This window comes from Pecten maximus, chromosome 1 (genome assembly GCF_902652985.1).
Source record: "Pecten maximus chromosome 1, xPecMax1.1, whole genome shotgun sequence".
Taxonomy (NCBI): Eukaryota; Metazoa; Mollusca; class Bivalvia; order Pectinida; family Pectinidae; genus Pecten; species Pecten maximus.
Genome location: NC_047015.1, coordinates 37,649,627 through 37,668,825, shown reverse-complemented (window position 1 = coordinate 37,668,825; position 19,199 = coordinate 37,649,627). Strand labels below are relative to the sequence as shown.

The 19,199-nt window shown below is 34.2% G+C and overlaps 1 protein-coding gene across 1 annotated transcript in view; it reads left to right on the top strand.

Moving 5' to 3' along the window:
- The first annotated feature begins 860 nt into the window (after positions 1-860).
- Positions 861-19,199, top strand: part of LOC117332411 (trinucleotide repeat-containing gene 6C protein-like) — a 42,784-nt gene continuing 24,445 nt past the window's right edge. The window contains exon 1 of the mRNA XM_033891309.1: positions 861-1,015. The gene's annotated coding sequence lies outside the window, so the exon portion shown is untranslated. The remainder of the gene's footprint in view (positions 1,016-19,199) is intronic.

Sequence of the window (19,199 nt, the reverse complement as noted above, 5' to 3'; positions counted from 1 at the left end):
ATTATCACCAAAACCAAATGATTTAGCCTAGGCTAAATATCCGGGATATTATACCGAATCTATACATACCGTCATCATATAACCATATCATTATGACATGTCATTTAAACGATTTGTTGATATCACCATTTACATCGATTGGGAGATGTTGGTAATGATTTCACCTATTCATTAGAGTGATATCTCTAAAATGGAAGAAGTAAAATAACGTCCGATTAATTTCAGCTTGAACAGCCATGCTTTATCAACATGTAAGTCGTAGGATTTACAATATTCATGTAAAAAATGCATACATAGTTTTCAAGTTTCAAGTTGAATAAATGAATTTAAAAAAATCCTTATATTATTTTGTTTTCACTTTCATAATCGATTAGGCCTATTGACGATTATTTCCCCACAATTTATTCATTCGATTAATCGTATCGGTGATAATAATCTACGGATTTCAACATGCAAAAATTGCATTGCTCACTTAATATCTAAGGTTACAAAAGAAAGTTTGATATATTTCTCATTCCACATTATTTAGTTATATAAAAAAAGTGGGAATCAAGGGGTCAAAATTACATTGATATGCAATTACCCTTATTAAAAATTTCTATGAATACAATTTCTGTCGGTTAAGTAGAAATTTAAATTGCTTTGTTAAATTAAGCATTCTATGATTGGTTTTTGTGCAGCATTCTGGACACGTTACCTAGTTCTCGTAATCGTCATTTTTTGACGGAGGCCGAATGACAAAAGAAGAAGAAGAAGAGTTCTGCTTGGTCTAAGGGAGGTAATCGCTATAAAACAACAATTTTACCTCAATCCCACATACACCACGCCCGATGGGTCGTGTATTAATATGGTAAGGTAGCCATATTTTTACCAAGGGACTGCAGAGACCAAAGACGTCTGCAGTGTGACCACCTGTTTTATGGCAAGTCGGCGTGACGCAGTAAACCTGTATTAGTTCACCAATCATGTAGAACGTCAATCGCAGTCACTCTGAAACGACGCTATAGAAATATAGGTAAGATTGCGAAGGGTTTTCCTTTGTAGACACAAAAAATTCTGTTATGTTGACGGTGCAACGAGTGCAGCTGTTCCAAGCAGTGAGCCGGCGAACCGATCATGGTGTGAATGTATTCGGGTGGTTGTTGATATCATAAAAGAAATCATTAGCGTTATCATGGCTAGACAATTAACAGTGCCATGCATAGCGTCGATGTTAACAAAGTAAAACATAATTTTAATGTCTAAAATCTCCGTTGCGTTAGTCTAGACTCCTACAACAGTTCAGTAGTAAACAATATTTTTATGTTGCAGTGGGGGAAAAAAACGTGGGGCCCCAAAGAGGGGCTTTTGATTTCATCATAATAATGTCTTCTATTGCTGTCACATTTGCGTTAACCCTTTTAATATCAGGTTGGGGAAAACCACCGCCTTGCTTAGCTTTTCACTAAAAATAGCCAAGTTCACTTTAAAAAATGTGTTCGTTCAATCCAAGTCGCATACTCATGAAACATGATACAAATGCAATTTTTAAATAAAAAAATTTTCATGTTGGAAAGTACCAAAAATTAATGCAATTCTTACATAACATCAAGTTTCTATATGAAGACATCATTTTGTGTGAACATCTTATTGTGTCGCAATATTAGCAGGGTCCATGCCTTATTGTGTTATATATATGTGCGAGTTAAAATGGCGCAGAATATTGTGCACATTTTCTTGGCATCTTTTTCAGCGATTGATGTTCTGTGTTATGTTAAGTTTTCATTCACATAAAAGCAAAAGCTTCTGGTTACATAAATTGATGCTGACCTTTCAATAATAGAGGCCATTCTATAAATTCATCACACTAATAGGCATGGACCCTATATACAGAGCTAATGTTTTATTGTTGTAACATGCGACCCTAAATAAATTTTCTAGAATCTTATTATTAATATTATTTACCTTGTCTTAAATTAATGCACAAGTAAATAATATATTGCAAAATTTACCTTTAAAGCAATTTTGGCTATTTTAGTAACAAATCCATGCTCCAACTGGCATATAATAAGTAAATTTGCATATTGCTGGGGTATGTAAGTTGGTGGTTTTCTCCAAACTGTTTATAGCTGCAAATACGTAGACCTAGTGTGTGTTACTGTTTGTTTGCATTGATCTTATTTGCATGCATTCTTACGACGTTTTAAAGGACCCTCATTAATTTTGAAGGCTCCTCTTCAAACAGTTGTATTGCCATCGATCCAAAACAAGAACATCTCTTTAAACTCATTTTTCCCTCACGTTCAGATCCCTAAAAAATAGCATTTTGAATCACTAAACCATGACGTTATAATCAAACCATGATTGATCACAAAGTATCATAATTGATTAGTCATAGAGATAAAGCCACTAATCAACTAATCAGAACAACACTACAAAAAACTAATATGAAACAACAGATATGCTGACATGTGAAAGAATTTTTTGGGAAAATGATTCCATCAGTCATTGAACATTATAACTTATATATGGGAGAATGATATTCGACCAACTTCATGCTCTTCTTTTAACTTTAAATAAGAAATGTTCTATGACCTGATTGTTTTAAAATTATCTCTTAAAGACCAGTTTCTGTGATTTGTTTATTTAATCCTACCTTTCATTTTATTGTGTTGCCTGCAAAAAGCAAGTGACATTGGTATCACTATGTCGACTGTGGCATCCGCACTGAGGTTTCCCTGCAATAACTCCAGTTCCCTTGTGTGGATCAAACTCAACTTCATGCAGATCTTACTTACCACAAGCGCTTGCTTGAGATTGCTTTTCAGGTATGAAGGTCATCGGTCAAGGTCACTGTTAATAAAAATAGAAATTTTGTTTCCGTGTGATAAAGTTCCTTTTGGCCGATCAAACTCAAACTGAATGCAGTTTTTCCTTACCACAATTGTTTGCATTTTTTGGGGTTTATTTTGCTGGTTGAAAGGTCAAGGGTACTGTTAATATAAATAGGAAATCTGTTTCCATGCAATAACTCTTGTAATCACTCAACTTTCTGTGCGTGGAAATCTTGTTGGTGTAGCAGCTGCCATATCTGGTGTTCCATGTCATGTAAAATTAAATTTAGAGAAAGCTGTATAAATGTTTCATTCACAAGCATTTGTTGTACACTAGTTGCACCCTTAGATGCATAAATGGAGGTTCATCCTAGCCAGTGATACACTGGCTATGTACATGTACTCATTATTATTTAATGTATTTTGTTTGTTAAGAAAATATTATTTGTGTAATTATTATGCTTTACAGCTATTGAAATAAATACAAGAAGAACATTTTTTGACAGTCTTCTCATTTTATTTTGAATCATCTTGATTCAAATGCTAGATTATAATTACATAGGTATACGTATTTTCAAACTGCTTGATAGTTTAGATGAAACAAGTTTGATTTTGTTTTATTATTGTTCTTCAGTGTTCATGTAACTCCTGTATGTGATAAGATATAAGATTTCCTTGTTTGTTCATTGATCCATCCCATACCATATGTGCCCACTCATCCATCATATCTTGTTTAATTTCTAATAGGTTGTTACAAGACTTACCAGTCTTGAAATTCAGTGTCATGCCATGAAAGTTTTTGAATTTGGCATAAGTTCTTTGAAATTTTCACCTACATATTTTTAGTGATAACTGATCATTGTAAGGATGCATCGTTCGTTGTTTTTGACTTCTCGGAAACCCCAGAACCAATTTCAATAAAATTTTGCAGAAACCTTCCATTACTAAAGGTTAACCAGAATTGTGAATTACATGGTCCCCACCCCCCGGGGGCTGATAGGCAGGGCCAAAAGTGTTAAGACCCTAATCAAGTAGAATAAAAATTGTTCATAAATGGAAGGGTCTTAAGTTGCTTTACCAAAGTTGTGAATTGCATAACCTTGGCCTTGGGGTCCCATGTTTGCCCCAGGGAAGGGGATAAGCTTTACTGTAGTTTATATAGGGAAGATCCCATTTTCAACTATCATTTGTTTGTTTTCTATTGGAATTCATTTTAACTTGTTTAACATTATCAGCATGCTATGAGTGTTTGATGGTATGCACATGTACATGTTTTGTCTGACTGACCCCAGGAGTTGATCGGCGGAACCAAAAACGGTCAAATTAACCGAAGTATTTTGAAACTCGGGGACTGTTAAGACCCATAGGCCTCTTGTTTTATTTTGATGTGACATATTTACAGCACAATTAACACTTGCATCATTACAAAAATATTAATGAGACTATGTCAAAGCTAAGTACTGTGCATTTTTTTTATCCCCGCGAAACTCATTTGCAGGGGATATTAAATTGGGCTCCGTCCGTCCGAGATTCTTTTCCGGGCTATAACTCCAAAACCGTTCAAAGCAGCTCCATGAAACTTTCTGTATATATCAGACTAGTGCCCTAGTTGTGCCTTTTGCTATTGGGGACCTTCCATTTTCGGTATTTTTTCTGTCACCATGGAAACTTAATCAAAAATACCAAATTACTGTTTCCGGGCTATAACTCCATAACAGTTCAACGTAGCTCCTTGAAACTTTCTGTATATATCAGGCTAGTGCCCTAGTTGTGCCTTTTTGCTATTGCGGACCTTCCATTTTCGGCATTTTTTCTGTCACCATGGAAACTTAATAAAAAATACCAAATTACTGTTTCCTTTTGTTTCCGGGCTATAACTCAAAAACCATTAGAAGCAGCTCCATGAAACTTTCTGTATATATCAGTCTAGTGCCCTAGTTGTGCCTTTTGCTATTGGGGACCTTCCATTTTCGGTATTTTTTTCTGTCACCATGGAAACTTAATAAAAAATACCAAATTACTGTTTCCTTTTGTTTCTTGGCTATAACTCCAAAACTGTTCAACGCAGCTCCTTGAAACTTTCTTAATTGTTTTTTTCTAGTTGTGCCTTTTGCTATTGCGGACCTTCCATTTTCGGTATTTTTTCTGTCGCCATGTGGAGACTTAATCAAAAATACCAAATTACTGTTTCCTTAATAACTCTTACTTTGAGCTTAATTTATACATGTATTTGGGTTTTCATACCAACTGCGGGGCGCGGGGGATAATGCCAGGCTTTGCGGCTCCTTGTTGTTTCATCAATCTCAATTTCAAGTCTGTCACTGTTCCTGAAAATTTTTTGAAAAAAGTTCTGATTTTAATGACAGACATTGCTAGCTGGAAAAGTCTTGGAATTTGTATTTGATGACTATGTGTGAATGAACCAAGTGATATCGTCTTCAGAATCTGATAGTTCCACTCTCCCATCTTTTCTGCACAGTTGAAATATATGCCATTGACTCCTCAATTCTGATGGTTACATCATGAATTATCCAGTGTTATCCTAGATCTGTGTCAACCGCATGGTGCAACTGTGTATGGCACAAGAAAATAATGCTTAAATGTGTTGTTTGGCATATTGATTTTATTTTCATGTTACCTTGATTAACTCTGTCTGAATGAGACTAAATTAATACAAACACCATTATGATCAGTACAAGTTATTAAAGTTGTTAACAGATATAGTATGTAGTTATTGGATTCAAACGCACTACAGGTCAAGATTTACAGAGTTTACATTGAAGCTGTCTGGACTCCTTATGGATTTATAAGTATATAAGATAAATAAGGCTCCACTCATTCAAACAATACAGAGGAACCCTGTATAATGTTCTGTATTGGAAAGCTAACAGTCTAAAAAAAAAAAGGAGGGAGGGGGAGGAAAGAGTGATTGGAAATCTAACAATCTAAAAGTAAATACAGAGAAAAGAATGATGTCTAATAATGTATTTATTGCACAGAATACCTATAGTTTGTTGATAAATACTTTTAGTTGGAATTGTTCAGTTCAATACTGGACTAAACCAATTAAATACAAGTATTTCCTAGCTAATCCACAAGAACGTTCCACTTCCTGAAATAAGCTAGGATAGCAACTCCAGAACTGAATTCTTGATAAACCATGAATCAACATAACAAAACTTATAATTTATTTACACACTGTTCCCATCTTCAAAAATAGACTATAATAAACAACAAACTGAATACTTGATAGACTATGAAGTGAGAGGTTATAAATTCATGAAAGTTTCAGCTGTCTCGGTGAAAAGGTTACGAGATCAATAAGTGATCAATGCAAGAGTGGCGAGAAGTCTGTAGATAGGTCTCGTATTCTGATACACTCACTATAGGGCATGGCTGTGTTTGTTTTACAATGATGTGGATCTAATCCAAATAATTGCATAACATTATGTAGTCCTTACTTTTTCCCGATTTATAATCTTACTAGCTTTGAGAGGTTCCAACTGCAAAATCTTAAGTTGAGTTAGTTTAATGTAAGTTATGAATCTAAAAACCATTGAGATTTGTATCACATTAGATGCTGTCAATAACTACAAGAACTTTTTATCTATTAATTATTAAATTGAAAACATGTGATTCATTCTGTGGGTATTTATTTATTGGTCTGTGTTCAAACATAAGCCCTGTATGCGCCTTGGTGTATGTGTACATGCTATATATGACAGCAGGGAACTGCAGCACCATTTTCAATGTCTGAAATCTTGAGATTTATAGCACCATAGATCAATGTTTCTGTTGGTGAGTTATCAATAACTTACAAAACAGGCCTTTGTTTACATATAGTGTACACAATATTGAGTTTATATAGGCACAATGTTATAGGACTGCTAGGACACAATGAATTGTAGACGGTGTAAAAGGAGATGTGATAATAGGTATGAGAAATGTTCTTGATAATTGGATCTGGTCTTGATACCTCCAAATGTATAATTGTAGACAGATATGTTATTGTCAGTCTTTGGGAGAGTTGTCTTTATATTTTAGTAGAGGCAAAATTTGTTCTGTGGGTTCAAATGAAAAATCTATACACGTTTGATTAATGCAGACAGACCTCATTATTTTGGCCTCCATTTACGTTTATTTATAGATATTGTAAAAGGGTACCATACTTATATGCAAACAAGCCACTACCCACAAATAAACGCCCTTCTTTAATTTTGTAAAATCATCACTCTTAAAATAGTAAGCAAAGTAGCTCACAAATAATGTTAGCCCTCCCGAAACTCAACACTTTTACACTAGAGGAGGGGCTTATTGGAGGATAAATAATATAATTTACACAATTATTCATCGAATGAATTTCCACACCAATGATTGTCTTCTTTGACATACAAATTTGTATCTTTGATCTTGAAATGTTCTTTTAGTAAATAAATGATGGAAATGAATGCAATAGCAGTTTGTCTTGACTATTCCACTTAACATTCAACTTATTTATTTTAACTTGTTATCCCAATTAAGTTATAAAGCGTTCCTTCACCTATTATACATTTTACAAAATTTTGTTGGGACAAATTGTAATGCGTAAGATATATATACATATTGTGCATTGGAACCAAAATTGAAAACAATGTTGGTGATTTTTTTTCTGATATAATATATTAAACTGTAAAAATAAGACACTTTCACTGGATGGTTTTGCATGATTTTGTTCTGCGTAAGACTACGTTAACGTTAGAGCCAATGAACCATCAATCTTGCGACCTGGTGCAGGTCCTGATTGTATTGAATTAGTTAAACAACTGCCCTCATTTATAGCAAGTCCAGCTGTAATTTTGTTTGCACTTTGCAGATCAACCTCTGTTGTCGTCCTGTACATTAAATTCTGCAGCAAATGTGATTGAACACTGTTTGAAAGAATGTTGTTATATAGTTGTGACACATGGATGCGGGCATCAAGAATCTTGTATATATATACGTATGTGAATTTGTATCCCAATGCTTCAGCACTGCCTATACATTAAAAAACCCTCTCAAGGTATTTGTTTTATTGAACAATTTTCCCCAAAGTATATATCTGTATAAAATATGTATATCAGTCCTCGTGTTGAGTGCATATACGATCAAGAGAAGTATTCTAGTCTGTCATTTTCTGTAGTATCTCATGCATTGATAACTACAAGTATATAATGTACTGGTATAGACAAACTGGTGACACTGGGCTCTGTGTTATACATGTAAAAAAGGTTTTAATACACGCATACTAGCAATTCAAACATGCATGCATTTTTAGCTTGACAGAACTGAGAAGTTACAGTTCCTGTAATAAAGTCAGGTAACTATGAATATATTGTTGAATCTGCCACATATATATGTATCCATCAATATTTTACTTAAAGAGCCTCCTTAAGAAAACTCTTGAGGCCTTTGGTCCTGATAGTTGGCTTGTAATTACAGTAAAACTCACTTGTGTCGAACACGGTTGAATCGAATACATCGGATGAGTCGAACGTTTCGTTCGGTCCCGATTTTTTCCCTTCTTTATCTTAGTAAATTAAGCACGGATGACTCGAACACTGTTGAATCGAATACTGCGGTTGTGTCGAATATATTTTGTGGTCCCTCCCTTCTAAACTATACCAAAATTTCCATTTTTGTGTCGAACATCGAGGCGTCATGCTGTCTCAGGTAAAATTTGCTGGCCTCGTCTGATTGACCGAGTGTGACCGATCACCCGTAACGGTGTAAACAGAGCCTATTATTAGTTTCCGGCTGTCGGTTACGCATCATCCAATTGTTTATACAGGTGCTCAGGTGAAGTAAAACGTTCAGGTATACATAACTAAGAATAAAATGTGCACGTTTTAGTCTACAAACCAATGTGTTCTGTTTACTGTTTTGATGCACAAGGCCGCCGAAAAAAATAAGGAAAAAGTAAACGATAAATTACATATCTTCCATCGAAAAATGCAAAGAAAAATACCTGTCTGTCATTGGTTTATCTATATATGCCTAAATTCTGAATACGACGATGCAATAGTAACAATGATATGCGGAATGTTTTTACTCTGTTCAAAAAGATTGTGGCAATGCATGATTATGCAGCCGATAAAACACTGACCGCGGCCTTCACCTTTGATACAAAATCAGCACGCGTACGGTCGATCAATTTTCCCGGACTGTTTATTGTTTAATATTGTTAAATTGGAGAACAATATAAACGGATTTAAAGATAGATAATATGAGTAAAATATATACATTTATATTCTTATAATATATGTAACGTTTTCATAGAATATTATGCTGTCATTTGCGACTCCCGTGTGTAAATCGTGTGTCTATGTCAAAGACTATTTTACGCATGAACTTTGTTTTTATCTGTAACTGCACAATATTGTTTATTAGATAAAGGAATAATTGTTATCATGTACAATTAATTAATTTCTTTGTTATTATGTATTGCTTATTTTCGACTATCTTATCATGCAAGCACTTGTTCTGCATACAACCGATGATAGTTGGGTTTTGTCTCCGTATACAAACACGGATAAGTCGAACCATCGGATAAGTCGAATATTTTGCTTGGTCCCGTCGACTTCGACTTATCCGTGTTTTACTGTATATAAGTCCAGTTAAGGAAGTTCCATACATGTATATATATCATGGTATTTTGACAGTGGATAGACAACAGGCCACCATTTTAAATTTTGACAGTGGAAGATTGTTATCACTATTTCTTTGAAAGTTCTTAATGGATCTTTCCGAAATTTAACCTCAAGATTTCCTTGGTCTGTCGTTGTGCGTTATCCATTTTGAGACTGATCTAAATACAGATGGCCCAACTGACGGCCATTTTGAATTTTGACAGTGGAAGTTTGTTATCACTAAATCTAAAAGTTCTTCATGGATCTTTCTCAAATTTCACCTCAGGTTTCAGGTGGCCCCTTTAGTTGTGCATATTCCATTTTGAGACTGAAGGGAGAACAAGATGGCTGTCAGGCAGCCATTTTGGGTTTTGACAGTTGAAGTTTGTTATCACAATTTATCAGAAAGTTCTTCAGAGATCTCACTAAGTTAAAACTTTATGTTCCTCTTAGTCCCTACATGTGCATGTTCCATTTTGAGTTGTTCAGCGATATTTCTTGAATTCCATTTATAATTAGATTCCTCTTTTATTAGTTAAAGTTTACATTATCAGCTATATTTCCGATGAAGGATGTTTCGCATATTTATTATGTACACGTAGATTTCTCTTGTTTTCAAATGATTGAGAGGGAGAAGAGAAAAGTAGGGAAAAGATCAGTCTTACAGAGATCCAATGTCATCATTGGTGGGCACCCAGATCTCTATGGGATCTTTTGTTATGATCGAAATCGATGCCATATCACGTTTCATGTTACACTTTTTTCACTAAAGATAAACAAAACGGCATGTTAATTTAATTATTTAATATAAAAATAAGATGTTTAAAACGTTGTACATTGTAAGTGTGTGATGGTCAGTCTTTGGTTATTTACAGTTGGCCTACCAATACACAATAGGCCTACAACTGCTATATAATGTCATATCACGATCGTTCTAATCACGTTTTGCAGCTGCGAAAACATCACTGACCAGTGTTTGTTCGACTCTTTCCGAGCTGACCTTACTTACAAATATATCCAGGTCTAAGAGATTTTTTGAAAACACAATCTTGAACGTCATTTAGATTTTGAACGAATGATTTCAACTTTTCAAGGCATTCGCAGGCCTGGCGATCTGTAACGCATGTATGGGTCAGTACCATCATCATTGTCATCATCACCTGTATACCTGTCTACAGCTGTATACACTTTCTATAGAGCGCTTGGGACGGTACAAGACAAAGGTCGTGAAAACTTACTTGTGTCACACTTGCATTGGCTGACTCTGACTTTGACACTTCGTATTATGTGGGTTTAAAACAACACAAACAGCGATCAAGGGACCCTGGCATGTCATCATAACCGATTCGTATTAAGTGGGTAAACAATATAAGCATATATATATTGCACACAGTTTGCAGGGGATTTGATTTTCATTCGTATAATTCGTATTATCAGAGTTTGTATTAAGTGGGTTGGGCTGTATTACCATTTTCAGAGCACCTTCAGATGTTCAGGCGTAGTACATATACAAAGTAAACCTAGCCATGTAACAGCTGATTTTGATAAGATTTTGTACATTCTATAAACATGTGGAGAATATATTTTTGTGTATGAAATTAAATTAAAAAGATAATCCTAATTATTGTTCAGAGGGACTAAAAAATTAGAACAAATAAATATGTAGAAAAACTATGAGAATCTTTACCTTGAGTGCCTTATGTTTTACATACATTCATTTGATTGTAACATATTATAACATTGAGAGAAAGGGCTGTGAAGATGTATTTTGTGTAGCTCTGTGTATTGATACTTATACCCTTCCACCCCATGCTTTTATCTCCTGTCTGTCTTGATTGATTGTCACTATATAGCCAGACTTGGCACTGGAGCCCAACAGCAGGGGAGGACCTTGATAGTTGAAAGGCAGGACTAGTACCAGCGTCAAGCAGCTTAAGTGTACTGGACTGGATATATATTTCAGGGTGTAACACAGACAAATGATCCTTGGATATCTACTTTAAAAAATCTCTGAAACTGCATTTTCAAATAAAACTTTAATAAATGAATAAAGCTTGATATAGAATGGGCATCTGCAATCTTGCTTTCTATGCAGTCATCTGCTTTATAATGCAAGGATGGGCGAGTGAAAAGTCCTATTTCTACTACCATGGTAAAGTAGTTAATTATATATATATAATTTTAGTTTGATTCTGCAGGCGCAAAACTACAAAATTCATTGTAAATCACTTATCCTGCAGGGAAGTTTGTTAAAAAAAAAATCATTAATGGCCCAAAAATGGAACATAATGTCCAAATAGTATTGAATTATAAATTAGTAGCCTTAAATTACTCAAAGGAAAATGCACAAAATTACAAGAAATTTTGTACCTGATTGGGCACGTATATATACGTAGTCACCAATTTTACTGGCTTTGGGCCTTTGAACTTTTTCTACGAATACTTAGTATTTTATTTAATAACTGCTTTTATATTCATTTTGTTTTGAAAGTAACTTTGTTCTTACTCATTTAAGTTTAAAGTTTGCTAACTCTTTTGACTGTGAAAATATAAACTGGCCTTTTGTTAATGTACATGCAAATGTTATTGTATTCCTGTGCCTTCATAAGTACCTGGTACTATTATACTATATTACCCGTTATCTTATAGTTTATTTGAATTGTTTAGCATTTGAAATGTTGACTCTCTAGTACATTTGTTGCTAATTTAAGATAAGTACTGATTGTTCAATTATACATGTATTATTTATATACATGTACTTGTGTTATTAATTTATTATAGACCATTATACTGTAAGGAGTACACACATGTATATTCCATAACCCCATATACAATAGCAATCATAGCATAACAGCTGTATTCTTTTCTAGCTGCAAGTTATCTAGCTGCCAGAGACAGCATAAATTGTGAAAATATAGGCTAAAGTAGTAACTTAAATGAAAATGGAAAATAAGTGTTCTTCATTTTGGAGAAATAATGCACTTTTGTCTGTAAAAGATAGCAAAAATAACTGTAGAGGCATGTTTAGGTCTCCTGCTGGTAGTAGCTGGTGGCTAGTGGCTGTACCTACTGAACATTATACAGGTCTGTCATTTGCTCTCAAGAGCAATTTAGGGAAAGTTTTTTGCCTAAGAATACAACCATGAAGCACAGGACACTTTGTTATCTTGGGGCTTCTTAAAAAATGTAAATTGTCTTTAGTAGAGATCAAACCACACACCTTTGATCCTTTACCTGATGTCTGATTCTCAAGATCTGCCAACTGAGCTATGGTCCCTCCCCATCCCTGTATATTATACACTAAAGAGAACCTGTTTTGTAACCTGGTCATTCTTATCCAGGTACAAAGCTTATGTATTGACATAGATAACATAGGTAAAGGAGATAGGACAGTGTGGGGCTTCAGATAAAATGATTTTGTTTTATACATTGTCCAAATTGTGTCAGCTTATTGACAGCAGAAGTTACTTCTAGACAGCATCCATTATGTGAACTTACATCTGTCTAGAAATAAATTATAAGCAGATTTAACAAAAACTCGGATCATGAGTTCGTTGAAAAGTGTATATGTGTATTGTTTTTCATTTTCTTGGTCATAGTTCATATTTTTCCATTGTCCATATAAGTTGGGTAATGTATCACTATACTTCATTACCAGAATGCAGAAGATTAACTTCAATTCATCTGCATTGCATCTAGGTCTGTCATTGCATTTTAAAGTATATCAAGAGAAAAAGTTGTAGTGTATTGTCTGAAAAGTCGGATCCATCTACACAATAATATAACTCATGCAAGACAAATGCAACACCTCAGAAAATGTAGACAGAATCAACTCAAACACGGCTTCACTGTGGGGTAAATTGTAGTAGAAGTGATAACAGCGGCTATGAGGTATAATGAAATGGAAAAGATAAGATCTAAAATGCTTTAAAATGTACAAAAGAGCTATTTGATTGTCAATGTCCTATAAACAGACAACACAGAAAACATTCTAATACCTTAAAAATACTGTATCTGTAATGTTAAGATTAAACTTGACAACAATTATACATTGTTTACCACCTTTTTCACGTCAGGATGCCTTTGGCACCTGCCGTTATAGTCGTGGTGGGAAAATGTTGTCAGTGACACTTTTGTTTCCGGCTAACAATTCCTCTTTTCTGTCATACAAATGATATACATTCGCAGCCTAATATAGTTCCTATTTTGATAGCAATTATTGACACGATTTAACTGATGTAAACCATGTTTACTGCAATTGTTTAAAATGAATTATGAATGTTTGGTGTTCTAGATTATTTTAGAGTATAAATATAAACATTTTCCTCGTCAGTATATGCAATTTTGTTGGCATAGGATTACATAATTCTGTCTCGATCCTGCCTTGAAAACGAAAGTAAAAAAATCAGTTTGATCGTCGTGGAAATTTACATACTGTACATTCACAGAGAAACTATCCACATGTCTTAGGACTCAAATGTTCATCCTGAGTTCATATGCAGGAACATTTCATATAAGCCTAAAACCAACCCTATTTACGTAGTCAAATGCACCCGAGCTTTCCACGAGATAACTTCAGCTGTCATGTGACTCATCACTAATCGCCCAAAATGGCGGTTATGTCTAATGTAACTAAACCAACGACCGTTCGCTGTTTCATATTCATTTGTATGTCGCTAGAATACGCAAGAAATATCACCAGGAATTGAAGGCAAGTTGTAACAAACTACATTGCCGTTTTTCGAGAGGATTTTATTAAATAAGGTTATTATTTGTTTATTTGAAAAAAATCTAATGATTATGATCTGTGACTGATGTACTGGCGTCGATGTCAAAACTAGATATGTCTCGTCGGACAACGCGACCGCAAATTTCTATCGGAGTTAAAATATGTTACTAGGGGTCATAAAATAGATGTTTGCTAGGCCTAATTAACATCTTATAATATAAATAAAATTTAAAAAAAACTTAGGCTGTGTACATCTTGGATTTTATCTTTGGTTGTACAACATGTTCTGTTAATAGACCGATTTGTTGTTCAGTTGATTTTTTTCAAAGTTTACAAGCAGCTTTACTGATTCAGGAGTATATCAATAATCTTCCACAAGCATTAAAGAAATAGGGAAAGAACTATATATACTCAGCTATTGGAAAGTTGTCAGCAGATAAATATGTTATACATATTTTCTTGAATATATATAGAATAGGAATAACCAGATTAAGACATTTCATCTGATACAAATGTAACTGTCTGACTATAAAATCCAATTTTAAATTTCTTATTATATGACCTCAGACCCTGACGTTTCTCAGGGCCTTTAATTTGGCCCTTTCATTTTAAGGGCCTTAGAGGAAGCATGCAATAAAAGTTGAGAAAAGTCGTGGAATCTGTAGGAAACCCAAATAGGTGACCCTGGTCCATATTTATACTTCTGACTGGGGAATCAAACCCTGTAGGCAGTCTTTTATCTTATATATATATTTAGTATAACAATAAGAGAAAGTGCATAATTGTGCCATTTTGTATTGTAACTCTCAACTTGAAAGAAGGTGAATGTAATTTACTAATTATATCTAATTCTTTATCTGTAAAATTTACGCTTGTACCAAGGTATTGCTGTTTTATGTTGTTATTTGATGCAGTACATAATGGTACAGGGGAATGTTATACTGGGCAATTCTAACTGTACTTATGTAATTAGTACACTCAAAACAACTTATAGAGTGCTTTGTCTGTGTACATTTGTTATAGCAAGTCTGTGGGTTATAGTGTCTTGGCAAGTCCATCTCTTGCACATTTAAGCTTGTGTTCAAAGATATCTTCACATTTATAGTTCGTGTTCACACCAAAGTATTGTATAACATACTATTCTACACCTGATTAAGATTTTGGTGGTCATTGGTCAAGGCTAAACATATTTAAGATCACTCTTGACCACTTCTGAAATCAAATGCTTGCGTACAAGTTATCTCATGCCCCTCCCCATTTAGTTCATATGTACATGACTGCCATTTCATCATTGGTCAAGGTTAAAAGCTTACACTTTACCACTTTGGAAAAAATAATGTACACTTGTACATGTACTTTAGATATTTAGTCCCAGTTAACTTTTGAATTTTTCCTTTTTAAAGAACAAATCACGAGAAAGGTAGTTTTCTTAATTGTATATCTAGTATCATTCTCTTTACATTAGGCATATCACATTTTATTACATATAAAAATGTGTATGCCATGCTGTAATTTTGTATTATGTTTTGTTTGACTAATGGGCAGTGGAGTTAGGTAATAAAAGACGAGGCGTAGGAGGAAACCAACAATGTTTTATGGTACGTGTGGAAAACCACTAAATGCTTATTTACTTTGGGACTACATATATTTGTCCTCTAACTAATAATGCTATGATATACCAGTATATCGCATAGCCACTATACATTGCTAATTAGTCTTATCAGGTTGTTAACACAATAATTATTCACTGTTGCATATTTTATATTGTATGGGTGGCAATAATGTTCAATTCAAAAATGATAACCAAATGTCTGCAGATACTTTCTTTATTGATACTATTATTTTACTTTGAAGTGAAATATGTATGACTATGCAGCAGGTTGCATCAGAATGACAAATTTGCAGCATTTTAATATCACATTTCACTGTGACAGTCAGTTGAATGTTTTGGGTACCAGCTATGAATGTTTGAGTATGACGTCATTCATTTGATATGTTTGTATTGTGAAATATGCAAAAGCCAAAAAGGTTTGACTTGGAGCTATAAATACATAATGCTAGTATGTTTGTAGACAGTACATGGATGACTGGACATGCAAGGTCAACTGTTATGTGCATATTATATATCGTGTCTATAAGAAGTCAAGAATTATTGGCCTGGGTCTAGCATACAAAGTCCGGTCAATATTGTATTTTAACCAAGAACTGGTGGTTAGAGCATACAGTTCTAGTCACTATCATATGTAAGTTTTATATGCATTTATTTGTAGATCTGTAAACTTAAGGTATATATAAGTAATATAAGAACTGGTTAACAAGTGCACTAGCTAAGTCTGGTGTACCCATGTCTGTAGTACAGTAGCTCACCAATGATCTTATATAGAACTTGGGACTAGTATACAAGTGTACATAGGTAGTGTACAGCTATCTCACCAATAATGATAATCTATGTGAATTTATTTATAGAACTTAAAACTCAGGTGTACAACACAGCATACCTGGTAGAACTAGTGTAGTTCTAATATAAGGTTCTAATGTATATATAAGGTCTCATAAACATCATAGGTCAACTTTAAAATTTACATCATACCTGTATGAACAGGTCATTTCCAGTATACGAACTAAGGGTCTCATCAATACATGTAAAATTTCAATAATGAAATGACAAACAATTAAATTAATTTTAATATCAAGTATGATTGGTATAGACTGCACAAGGCATGACCAGTCAGCAAGATACCCCTTTAAAAGAATTTTGTTTTCAAATATTAGAATTTTAAAACAACTCTTATGAAATTTTGTAGACTTCATCATGAAATGTAACATATATATGGAACATTTCTGCAAATAATTTCAGCTACAATATTTGTACACACCAATATTTCTGGTACTATGCACATATACATGTACTGTAGTAATACTCCTGAACAGCTGGTTTTTACCTGTGTCTAGCACCATCAAATGAAATACAGTTGAATAGGTGGCTTTAGCAAGGTGCTTATTATTGATCGCTGTATTTGAAATCATTGTATTTCACACACCCATTGGATACACTTCACTTGTACACCATCACAATTGGAAAATTGTGTGATAGCTCTCCAGCAGGTGATCATGACCACAACTGGGAAATTTTACAGTTTCACAATCAATTTGAACTCCGACCTCTTTGGAGTTGCATTGTGAATCGGTGAATGTTATGAATTGGATTCTAAAAAAGCACTGCTCCTTAAAGTCCTTGCCATTGATCAACCTCGCTTGCAATTTACATTATCTGACAAATGCAATAAGCCAGTGGTTTTATATAAGATATGTCTGCAATTTTGTAAAGATGCGCATGCTGTTTCATTTTTTTGTAATAAGCCAACCCCTAATTTGAACTAACTTTGTGTGTTTGCTCAGTGCTTATTACAGTAAACCTATAGTGTAACTGGTAGTGCACAGGTGGACTTGAAGTGAATGCAGTCTAGCTAAATGTGTTGGTTAGTCTGTTGTTGAATGATATCATCAAAGTGTAACTAGCAAGGCTGTCTTCCTGTGTTTAACATTTCATTTCCTTCCTCCTCCTATGTAGAACTGGGTGGATGACGGCAATAACAATTCACATCACAGCTCATGGGGATCCACTCAATTCACTCATAATGTCAGATATTATCATTAAAGTCGGTTTTATAATGGTTTGTTTAAAGTTGTATATGACAGTTTTTGTTCATTAATTGGATAGTCATATCTCATGTAAAGGAATACTGTTTTCCATCATTACACTAGCATATCACGTATGTAATGGTATTTTGTTACATTGAATATATTATATACGGTATATAAATATTGCTGAGCATATGTTTTAACAGAGAAATATTACTGAGCATGTTTTAATTATAACAGAACGTAGCAGAAAATTGATTTCCATTTATATGCAATAGTCCCAAAGTAATGTAATATGGGTAAGTTACGTTTATACGGTTATACATATACTACTTTATTTGTAAAGGGAAGGTATATTGACTTATTGTAATTACTTTGTCAGTTTGTGCGGCCATACCTCGATCTGTGCAAATTACTGCATATATTTAGTTTATGTCTACAACATAGAATTACACCATGAAGTTATTCACCTGATTACATTTCAGTGTTCATCAATTAGGTCACTTGACCTGTTTCAAAATAAGAAGCTTGCGTAAAAGATAGGTTATGAATCCTTGGAAAGATTTATTTTTTTTATGAGAGGGATGAAGGATATATCAAGGGTGATATCTTGCAATTGGTAAGACTTGAAAATGGTTGGGTCTTTCAAAAACTGCTGCACTCCAGCAGTAGTAGGTATGAAAGAATTTTAACCTAATATGATATACATGTACATGTAAATGATTCCTGTTGCAGGAGACTTACCACCAACAGAACATTATGCTATAATTGAGTATAGTGAAATATTGGGGTGGTTGGGAGGTTGTCCTGGAGTATATATATTAAAAGATTCCTGTTTATACCCCAGGTCTCTTGTTTTATTCCAGTTCAATTATGTATTGATATCTGATTTGTGGTCTATTTGTGGTGTACCCGGTACTGTATGTATGTTATAGGTAGTTAGTACATTCGGAGGTAAACAACACACAGAATATATATACCTGTGGTAGTTATGTATTAGGTAAGTGGCTGAAATAGCTGTGTGGTTTTAGTTTGTGAATATACTCCTTAGTGGTCTCACCACGTCTGGCCGTATGCCAGCCGTCTGGCTATATGCTTCATTCAGGGCAAAACATGTAGCCACTATAGCATATATCATACAGTAGTCCACAGCTAAGTAATATGTACAGTCTATTCTCATGTCATAAGTTTGTATTAGTAGTTCAAACTAGTGACCCATGCCAAATGTAAAAGCATGGAATGTGTGTTGGATGCCAAATTGCAGGTGTGATTATGTGTGTAATGTTGCAGTATATAGAATACAGTACAACTGTGAACCTTTCTGTACTTTGATTACACTGCTGTGTCTCTATGATGTGCTTCATATGCTGG